The sequence below is a fragment of the Podarcis bocagei genome (genome assembly GCF_964188305.1).
Source record: "Podarcis bocagei genome assembly, chromosome: 2".
NCBI classification, from domain to species: Eukaryota; Metazoa; Chordata; class Lepidosauria; order Squamata; family Lacertidae; genus Podarcis; species Podarcis bocagei.
In genome coordinates, this window is record NC_138126.1 from 2,549,160 (window position 1) to 2,560,607 (window position 11,448).

General features: G+C 48.1%; 1 protein-coding gene across 1 annotated transcript in view; it reads right to left on the reverse strand.

The window, feature by feature from the left end:
• The window catches only part of LOC308580569 (uncharacterized protein), a 32,531-nt gene extending 27,327 nt beyond the window's left edge, over positions 1–5,204 (reverse strand). The window contains exon 1 of the mRNA XM_081182412.1: positions 5,006–5,204. The gene's annotated coding sequence lies outside the window, so the exon portion shown is untranslated. The remainder of the gene's footprint in view (positions 1–5,005) is intronic.
• Between the last annotated feature and the right edge of the window lie 6,244 nt (positions 5,205–11,448).

An 11,448-nucleotide genomic window follows, 5' to 3' on the forward strand; every position in this document is an offset into this window, starting at 1 on the left:
TACTTTGGAGGTCTTTAAGCAGAGGCTTGACAACCATATGTCAGGAGTGCTCTGATGGTGTTTCCTGCTTGGCAGGGGGTTGGACTTGATGGCCGTTGTGGTGTCTTCCAACTCTATGATTCTATCCTGTCCGTAGTGTTCCTTCCTGTCCTTGTAAAATGTTATGTCTATCTTTTCCCGGTTGTTGCTGTTACCTAAAGTGGTTAGGGAAACCCAGCCAGATGGGCAGGATAAATCATCATTGTAGGTATTTTGATTAGTCCGTGACGTGCTAATTGATTTACTACCTGCAATTAGCTCTTTATGGCAGCTTCGGCAGGTCCGGCACACTTCCTCTGCGCGATCTGCTCCTTCTTCTCCGTCACGCCCAGCAGAGTAAAACACAGCAGCAACCTGTCACTTAGTTTCCCACAAACACACAGAGCACAGTAATGTCCATTTACAGCTCTTTATTGCATCATTTTCTCAGATATTTCCAGGACTCCTCGCAGCCATGATAGAACTGCGTCTCTCTCTCTCAACGACTAGAGAGGAACAGACAGGAAAACTCCTCCCAGCTTCCAAATTGACGTCAGAATGCTGAGGCATCATGGGAACAACTTAACCTCTTAAGTTCCAACTCCCATACCCCCTCTGCCACACATTCTGACAATACCTGTGGAACATCCACGTAACTCTCAGGTTCACACTGTGCGAAACTTACCAACGCACCTGTGGCTTGGTATCTTTCCGGTGGAACACCCTTCGTTGTGCGACTGGATCGCCTGGGCACAAACTCAGATGTTACCTCTGATTCACTGCCACCAGGAACTGTGTCCTCAGCATCACGGGATTCCCCCTCTGACTTAAAACGTTTTCGAATCCTCTCCATTACACTTACAGGAGAACTAGGTTCACTCTTAACCTCTCTTTTTACAACTTGTGGAGATGCCCCACCCTGCTCCAGACTTTGGTCAGTGACCTGATCGTCATCAACAGACTCAACCTCTCCTTCCTCCCCCTCAGAATCTTCCTGTTCTGAATCAGAGAGACACTCTGAGAGAACATCACGCTTGACAGCAGGTTGTGACTTTTTATCCTGCTCATAGAACTCAGCGTGTTTACTGATCAGTAACTTACTCTGATCACCTGATGGAAATGCGAACCTCCATGCATTCGCTGTTGGCTCATACCCACAGAAGATCATTTTCCGGAACTTGGATCCATCTGGCCCTTGCAACGCAGCAGATACTGGCACAGACGCATGTGACCCGAACTTGCGCAGAAAATGAATCTGGGGTTTTCTGCCATGCAACAAGCTAAACGGTGTGTCACCTACCGCTGAATTGTAGGTGCGATTCCAGGTGAAGCTTACATACTTGATTGCCTCCAGCCAAAACTTTGGTGGCAACCCAGAATCCTTCAGCAACACCTTTGCAGTCCGCACCAGAGCCTCACATCGTAGCTCTGCCTCCCCCCTCTGATTGGGTGAAGTCACTGTGTGACGTATCCCTTTCTTGCGAAAGTACTTCTGCAAAGCAGAACCTGTAAACTCAGCTCCTCTGTCACTTGTGACAGCCTGCACTTTGGTGGAAAACCTTTGTTCCACCTCCTCAATCCAACGTTTGATCAGCTGTGCTGCATCATCCTTGGATTTGAGACCGTGAGTCCAGGAATTCTGTGTAAAATTATCCTGCACCGAGAGCAGAAACCTTGACCCTCCCAGACTTGGTTCTTTTACAGGACCCAACAAATCTATGTGAATTTGTTCAAAAGGTTTTTCGGTTACCCTATCCACTTTTGGGTAACTGCACCCTTTTACCTTTGCATGCCTGCATGCTTCACAATCCATTGCACATCCACATTCTACAATGTGGCAACCGTTAGCGACCTCGGGTAGCGTCTGTAGTTCTTCTACAGAGCCATGAGCTGTCCTAGCATGCCAAGCGTGTACACATGAATCATGATTGGGACTTGTAGCACGCAGTGCTTGTGCTTTCTCAACCTTCCCCTCACCCTCCAGAGACGTTTTAAGAATGAAAAGATCATTCTGCCCCTTTTTAACCTTGGCAAGCATCCTCCCTCCCTTGGAGATTGTGCAGACGTCATCCTCAAAAGAAACCTTGAATCCCTTTTTTAGCAAATAAGGCACAGATAAAAGACAGTGGTGTATCCCAGGAACAGTACAACACTCCAACGTTTCCTGTAAAACAGACATAAAGAGATTTGTCACGTTAGGCACACATTTTATCTGTCCATTTGCAAACAGTACAGTTTTCCCGGCCGGAATTGCCTTGCAATTCCACCCCTCGACAGCAGGTGTCTCTGGAATCAAGTTGCGATTAGCTGCAGAGTCAATAACGAAACGAAACTCTGAGCCTTGCTCCCGGCTGTTTTCAAACAACGCCAAACTAGCTGTAATCTGATAAGTCTCTTCCTGGCACCTGGCACGTCCACCAGCCTCAGTCCCACGCCTGGTTGTTTTTCCAGACTGGCTGCCGTGGAAACCCGACTGATTCCCATGGGAATTGTCCTTGAAAACATCCTGCCTTGCCTCTCTGCTCCGGTGGGGGCAATCTCGACGCAGATGTTCAGCTGACTTGCAAACGTGGCAACGACGAACTTCAGTGGAAAAATACTGCCCGGGGCTCCTCCCGGCTGGCCTGGCCCTCCTTCTTCCGGAAAAGCACTTTTTGCCAGATCCGCCCCCTCTGAACTCCACTCCAGCAGGCACAGTGGAAAACTTTTCAAACTTGCCTTTGGAACTTTCCGCCCCCCCGACTTGCTCACTAGCACTCCTTGAGGCTAAATCATCAGGAACAGGGGCTCCAGCCATCTTTAGGCTTCCAGCTTCCATCTGCCCTCGGCCTCCTGCTGAGCCTTCACACAGACGTTTCAGCACTCTCCAGGCCTCACACGCAGATTCAATGCTTTCCAGGTGCTGTTGCAACTTAGCATGCACACCTGCTCTCAACATGCAGATCTCAGCTCTCTCAGCTTTCTCTCTCTGCATCTTCTCCTCCAGAGAAACAGATTGCAGGGTCTCTGCATCTCTGTCCACCAGCCCTGCACTTTCAGCAGCAGCCTCTTCGCTTGTGGACGGCTCTTTCTTGCTTACGTCCCACAAGCCAGTTGCCCAAAACCAGGCTCTCACCCTTCTGACCCAGATTTCCCACGACTGGGTGGTGAGCTCTTCAAGCTGTTCAAACGGAGCTTGAAACACCTCTTGGCCATCTGCCATCTTCTCCCGTTCTCCCAAGGGGCCCCAAGCTGTACTTACATAAGCACCAGCTCCTCTGGCATTTCTCCCTGGAGAAACGATACCTCAGCTCTGCGCAGTTCTCAGCAACACAGGCACTCTCTGCGTCTCGCAGCTTGCTTGTTTGCTTCTGCCTCCGCTTCCTGCCGTTTCTGCTCGACACCGCAGATCAAAGCCTTTTCAGCATGTCTCCCGTGACAGGTTTACAAGCGGTAATTTAGGGTCCATAACCTGTAGGTATTTTGATTAGTCCGTGACGTGCTAATTGATTTACTACCTGCAATTAGCTCTTTATGGCAGCTTCGGCAGGTCCGGCACACTTCCTCTGCGCGATCTGCTCCTTCTTCTCCGTCACGCCCAGCAGAGTAAAACACAGCAGCAACCTGTCACTTAGTTTCCCACAAACACACAGAGCACAGTAATGTCCATTTACAGCTCTTTATTGCATCATTTTCTCAGATATTTCCAGGACTCCTCGCAGCCATGATAGAACTGCGTCTCTCTCTCTCAACGACTAGAGAGGAACAGACAGGAAAACTCCTCCCAGCTTCCAAATTGACGTCAGAATGCTGAGGCATCATGGGAACAACTTAACCTCTTAAGTTCCAACTCCCATCATCAAAAATACCTCATCTGTTGTGATGGACTGACGCTCCATTAACACTGAGGAGGAAAGGGAACAGAGTCACCTGCTCAAGGAATATATGCCAGACACTGACAAAAATGTCTCTGGTCACAACCCGAAAGAAGGAAATGTAGCCCGAGAGTCCACTGTATTACGATATTTTGCGATATCGATGAAGAAATCTTCACCCAACTTGGTCACATACCCATGACCAAGCAACCCCCTCCCCTTTCGTGGCGTTTGCTCTGGGGGACCTTCCTCCCCAAGTCTTTCTTTCCTCTCATCTCTAGGAATCCAGTTTAGTTCCTTTTAACTCTATGGAGAGCAGGAGCCCACAGAGAGAGGCTTTCTTCTGGGGAGGGTGGGACCTCCTTGGCAGGCAGAGGAGCAGCTTGTAGAGGTTAAAGGCTGTGTCAGAAGCAAGTGGAAGGGGGTTCAATGGCATGCCACTTTTTCCCTTCGGAAGGGGGGGGTTCCAATGGCATGCCACTTTTTCCCTTCGGAAGGGGGGGGTTCCAATGGCATGCCACTTTTTCCCTTCGGAAGGGGGGGTTCCAATGGCATGCCACTTTTTCCCTTCGGAAGGGGGGGGTTCCAATGGCATGCCACTTTTTCCCTTCGGAAGGGGGGGGGGTTCCAATGGCATGCCACTTTTTCCCTTCGGAAGGGGGGGGGTTCCAATGGCATGCCACTTTTTCCCTTCGGAAGGGGGGGGTTCCAATGGCATGCCACTTTTTCCCTTCGGAAGGGGGGGGTTCCAATGGCATGCCACTTTTTCCCTTCGGAAGGGGGGGTTCCAATGGCATGCCACTTTTTCCCTTCGGAAGGGGGGGGTTCCAATGGCATGCCACTTTTTCCCTTCGGAAGGGGGGGGTTCCAATGGCATGCCACTTTTTCCCTTCGGAAGGGGGGGGTTCCAATGGCATGCCACTTTTTCCCTTCGGAAGGGGGGGGGTTCCAATGGCATGCCACTTTTTCCCTTCGGAAGGGGGGGTTCCAATGGCATGCCACTTTTTCCCTCCCCAAAGGGGCAAAGGAAGGAGGGGGGAGGATGCTCCCTGCCTTGGGCATCCTCCCCCTGCAGCCCTGGGACCCCCCCTTCTCCCCGGGGCGCCCCAAGGGGAAAGAGAGAGGAGACTCACTGGATCCCAGGAAGGGCCATCGAAGCAGCCTTGGCGGAGGACGAAGGAGGAGGGGCTTCCGCTCTGGAGGACCGGGGACCCCCGCCCCCACTTCCTGGCCTCTATAGGATTCCAGCTCGGCTCCTGTTAACCCTTGGCAAGCCGAGCGCACAGAGGGCAGAGGAGGCTCTGAGCAGCTGCGCATGCTCCCTGCCGGCGACCCGGACGCCTCAGAGCACGAAACGGGGGAAAGGGGGAGGCGGAGGGAGGGCGGGGCAAGAACCCGTGACGAAACAGCCCTGGCCCCGCCCCTCTGCTCTGAGGGAAACGACTTTTCCCGCCTTTCCCCAACTTCCCCTCAGTTTGAGGCGCCAAGGAGGCCGATTCCTGGCAGACCAGGCGGCAGTTTCCCCGGGCTCCCTCGTTTATCGGGGGGTTTCTTTTCCTTCTGCGTAATTTCTGTTTACATCTCTTGCTTTTGGAGCTTATATCTGCTTCTTCAGAAAGGCATTTTCCTTTATTAATAAGACCCTTTCACCACTGCTTTGCCTGCATTCTATCCAGTATTTAAATCCATTTATTCAAATGGATTCCAAAATGGTCCCTTATAGTGCCACCCTCTTCCTTTTCTCTCTCCTCCTCCGCTGCTACTGAGGAGAAATGAAGAGGCTCCTCCGCCTCAGGCATTGCATGTGTGTCTGTCTGTGTGGGAGAGAGAAACTGGGGTGGAAGAAGGGCCCAAGGATCCTGTAGTGGCCCCAGCAGAAGCCATCCACCATGGCCTTGAAGCCCTGCAGGTAGTCCTTGTCCCACTTTTGGATGTGGGGCTCCTCCTCTGGGAACATGGCCACAATCTTCCCTTGGTCGATGGCGAAATGGAAGAGCTCCTGCCAGTCAAAGAAGTACCTGTACAGCGAACCCACTGCATGCTGTTGGGAGAAGTGGCAACCCTGCTTCATCTGGTATAGGATGTATTGGGGGGCAGGAGGGGCGTAAAGGAAGGTCAGGTGTGGGAGGGGAGCGGGAACAGGCAGATACCCTTGCTCCCTCCTGCCATCGTGGCAGGACCCCATCTGCCCCCCACCCCAGCTAAGGATCAACAGTCACATCATGCAGGGTTGCCACCTGCCCTGTATAATACATTGGATGGATCAGAAGAAGAAGAAGAAGAAGAGTTTGGATTTGATATCCCGCCTTTCACTCCCCTTCAGGAGTCTCAAAGCGGCTAACATTCTCCTTTCCCTTCCTCCCCCACAACAAACACTCTGTGAGGTGAGTGGGGCTGAGAGACTTCAGAGAAGTGTGACTGGCCCAAGGTCACCCAGCAGCTGCATGTGGAGGAGCGGAGACGCGAACCTGGTTCACCAGATTACGAGTCCACCGCTCTTAACCACTACACCACACTGGCTCAGAGTCATTTATTCCTAGAAACAACATTGTGTGAAGTTTCCAGAAGATGGGTTATTATAATGGGTTATTATAACAGGTACAAGGAAAATAGAGAAAAAAGTGAAATGTTTAGGAGTGTGATGTTGTTGTTGTTTAGTCATTTAGTTGTGTCTGACTCTTTGTGACCCCCTGGACCAGAGCACGCCAGGCACTCCTATCTTCCACTGCCTCCCGCAGTTTGGTCAGACTCATGCTGGTAGCTTAGAGAACACTGTCTAATCACCTCGTCCTCCATCGTCCCCTTCTCCTTGTGCCCTCCATCTTTCCCAACATCAGGGTCTTTTCGGCAAATAATCCTAATATCTTAAATGATAATGATGTGAAGATTTGGAAAGAAATATAAAAAGAAATAGAAATAGTGATAAGAATGAAACTATTGTGGATGGTGAGAATCTTGGCAATAAAAATGAATGTAATAATAAATAATTTTGAGTCCTGGACTTTTATATCTCACACTCATTTGTCCCCCATGTTGATTTCCCTTACTTGTCTTTGCTTCTATTGGGAAAAACCACCTTGGTGTTTTGTTTTCAAGCTCACCCAGATTCAATGAAACACGGGCACATAACCTTTCAATGACTGCAAAATTCCCTCCCTTGTCTCCCCATTGTTTGGGGGTGTGCAAGATTTACAGCCTATCATGACCACCTAATTAAAATGGTAAATTCTCCACCACTGTTGACATTTCCCATTCCCATGAATTCATCGACCTTCTCTCATACAGTGTAACCTTGGTTTCCAAACTCATTCCATTCCGTGAGTTTGTTAGATTACTGAAACAATTCATTTTTTTAAATAATTTTTTTATTGGTTTTTCACAATTTATACAAACACAAACAATACACAATACAAACAAACAAACACATAAACAAACATGTATAATTTCAAATCCTTTTTTCTTAAACCTTACTTCGCCGACTTCCCCATACCTCCCCTTTCTGCATCCCAATTTCCAAATTTGTTTCAGCAAATCCTCCCCCTTGATTTTATCTAATTTTCCCTTGTTCTTTTCTTTTACTTAATCTTTTACAGCTGTAATCCCCTTTTTTCTATATCCTCAACATTTTAGCACTCATTAATTTTACAATATTTCTTAAGATAAATTTTGAATTTTTTCCAATCTTCTTCCGCCGTCTCTTTCCCCTGGTCTCGGATTCTGCCAGTCATTTCAGCCAGTCCCTTATAGTCTATCACCTTCATCTGCCATTCTTCCAGAGTGGGTAGATCCTGTGTCTTCCAATACTAGATTACTGAAACAATTCAGGAACCAAGGCGCGGCTTCTGATTGGTTACAGAAGCTTCCTGCAGCCAATCAGAAGATGTGGAAGCCACGCCGCGCACTCATGGCTTCTGATTGGAAGCTCCTGCAGCCAAGCAGAAGCCATGGAAGCAGCACCAAGCATTTGGCTTCCAGAAACTGTTCAAAAACCGGAACAATTACTTCCGGTTTTCATTCATTTGGGAGCTGGAGCGTTCGGCTCCCAAGGCATACAGGAGCTGAGGTTCCACTGTATTTGTGAATTCCCTTTTTGGGTCTTACCTCTTCAACCCTTGACATACTAGTTTTAGCAAGAAAGCCACATCCTAGCTACTTTCAAGACATTAGCTCCCTAGTTCTGTTCTTCTTGCTAACATCTTAACCACAATTCGTTCTAAAGATACAACTTCCCTGTAGGTAGCCTAGCCACAAGCTATATTAAAAATATGCTAACTGTTGCAACTTACGCCCTAGCTGTTGCAACCTTATGACCTTTATGAAAAAGCAATAAAAGCATCATTTATTCTGGAAAAGCAATCTGAAAAGCTCCAATTATCATTCCTTACATGGGATACCTACAATGATCTGCTAAGACATTTGAGGGAGAAACAAAAATGTAAAAATTAAGAAATGTTTGTATTGGACTGGCCAAGCTATCATCAGATTTGTTTAATAATAATTTTTATTAGTTATCAGTTACACTGTCGCTTAATCACCCTTTAAATAGGAGAAGATAAATAATTGTATTCTATTGAACAAAAAAGCCTGTCCTGTTTGTTTTTAGGTTTCGGTACCAACAAATCCTGCCTAGTTCTTTTAGCCCTTTCAAAGGCTGTTTGAATTAACTCCTGCGGATAGCCTCTATCTCTTAATGAAGAGGAATGACTATTGGAAGAACGCTATCTCGCAACTGCTCCTACGTTTATGGTTTCGTGCTTCCAGTGAATGACTATCTGCAGAACGATTTGTTTGCTCCAGCTGTGTAATGTAATACTTACCGCATACACAACCGATATACAGTGGTGCCTCGCAAGACGAAATTAATCCGTTCCGCGAGTCTCTTCGTCTTGCGGTTTTTTTCGTCTTGCGAAGCACGGCTATTAGCGGCTTAGCGGCTACAGGTATAAACTCGTTCCCGCAACTGCAAGCCTCGACCCCTAGGGAGCATCTGGCCATTGCATAAGCCTCGTCCGGCCTCTTAAGCAGTCCCTCCTGACGCGCTTACATAACACAAGCCCCGACTGCCGCCATCCCAGCGACCCCAGAAGATATGATCTGCAGCAAGCACCCCGCATCTCCGATCCCAGGGCGCACTCAGCCAAAGCGTCCCCGGACACCTGTCCCGCCGTGCCTTTGTGCAGCGCTCTGCAGAGCGGAGCGATGAGCCCGGCCGATCGCAGGCAGGGCAAGCAGTGGCAAAAGCAGAGAGAGCGAGGCCCAGAGGGAGGAGTCTCCGGCAACGCCATCGACGGCCCCGCCGCAGCTCCGTGTTCTGGAGCCCTCCGGCTGCCTTTATTTTGCTGCAGGAACCTCCTCTGCACCGGGATCCTCGCGCGCTCCCTCCGTCTCTCCATGCCTTTTAGGTGAGTGGCGTGCTTGGGCTGACTTTGGACGACTCACAGCAGGGCTTCCCTCGGCCGCGCGACCGGAGCTCGCCTTTGCAGTCACTCTGACAGGCGATGGCGCCAGCCTCGGTTCGGGGGCACCGGCTGCTGGCAAATGGGTGGCTGTCTGTAGGCAATGAAAGGTCTTCCTCCCAGAGCTTGAGAAAGAGAACTGTCATTGTCCAGGAGAGGTTGTAGATCTCTGATGATGCGTTGTACTGTTTTAACTTGGGAGCTGTATGTGATGACTAGAGGTGTTCTGTTATTTTCTTTTTTGGGTCTGTCTTGCAGCAAGTTCTCTCTGGGTATCAGTCTGGCTCTGTTGATCTGTTGTCTAACTTCATCTGCTGGGTATTTTAGTTCTGAGAAGGTTTGCTGTAGATCTCTTAGGTGAGAGTCTCTGTCTGTAGAATTGGAACAGATTGCTAGCTAGCTACCATCCCAAACATACCAAACAGTCCATTGTATATAGCCAGGCACTACGTTACAGCCGCATCTGTTCCAATTCTACAGACAGAGACTTTCATTGCCTACAGACAGCCACCCAATCTTAAACAACTCCTAACCCACAATAATACTACAACCAGACTTAACACAGACACTGGCACCAGAGCCTGCAATAAACCCAGATGCCAACTTTGCTGCCACATACACCCGGACAACACCATTACTGGCCCCAACAACATCACACATACCATCTCGGGACTATTTAATTGCTCATCGTCTAACATTGTGTATGCCATCAAATGCCAACAGTGTCCTTCAGCTCTCTATATTGGACAAACAGGCCAAACCTTACGCCAAAGAATAAACGGACATAAATCTGACATCAAGAATCACAAAACAGAGAAACCAGTAGGAGAACACTTCAATCTCCCAGGACATTCTATACAAGATCTCAAAGTAGCTGTTTTACTACAAAGGAATTTCAGAAATAGACTGGAAAGAGAAGCTGCTGAATTACAACTCATTACCAAACTTAAAACCATGGAAAGACCTGGGCTGAACAAAGACATTGGATTCTTATCTCACTATACATGACTAAACCATTTCTCACCTTCTCACCCCTTGCCTTTTCCTGTAAGACCTATTACAGTCGTTAAGAGTCGTCAACAGGCTCTCTCAGCTATCTGCCTACCTCCCATTCCCACCACCCTTTGAGTAACTCCCCTCCCCACCTTCTCACTATATAGAAGGATCTGGCAACTTCTGTTTCAGTGTATCTGAAGAAGTGTGCATGCACACGAAAGCTCATACCAAGAACTAACTTAGTTGGTCTTTAAGGTGCTACTGGAAGGAATTTTTTTATTTTGACTATGGCAGACCAACACGGCTACCTATCTACTACTGTAATGTAATTGAAATTTATAAGATTTTGGAATGATGAAGTAAAGAAAATCATCAATTATACAACAAACCAACAACCAATTTTAATTACATTACAGTCATAATAATAATCCCTTATACAACAACTGCAATATTAATAACTTCTGTTTGTGTTGACACATTAAATGATTTATAAGACTACAAATGAAGGATTCAAACTACCTCCTTGTTCTGGCAATTATCCAGTGTGGGGTGCCACAGGGTTCTGTCTTGGGCCGGTCTTATTCAACATCTTTATCAACGACTTGGATGATGGACTCAAGGGCATCCTGATCAAATTTGCAGATGACACCAAATTGGGAGGGGTGGCTAACACCCCAGAGGACAGGATCACACTTCAAAACGACCTTGACAGATTAGAGAACTGGGCCAAAACAAACAAGATGAACTTTAACAGGGAGAAATGTAAAGTATTGCACTTGGGCAAAAAAAAAAATGAGAGGCACAAATACAAGATGGGGGACACCTGGCTTGAGAGCAGTACATGTGAAAAGGATCTAGGAGTTGTGGTTGACCACAAACTTGACATGAGCCAACAGTGTGACACGGCAGCTAAAAAAGCCAATGCAATTCTGGGCTGCATCAATAGGAGTAGAGAATCTAGATCAAGGGAAGTAATAGTGCCACTATATTCTGCTCTGGTCAGACCTCACCTGGAGTACTGTGTCCAGTTCTGGGCACCACAGTTCAAGAAGGACACTGACAAACTGGAACGTGTCCAGAGGAGGGCAACCAAAATGGTCAAAGGCCTGGAAACGATGCCAGTG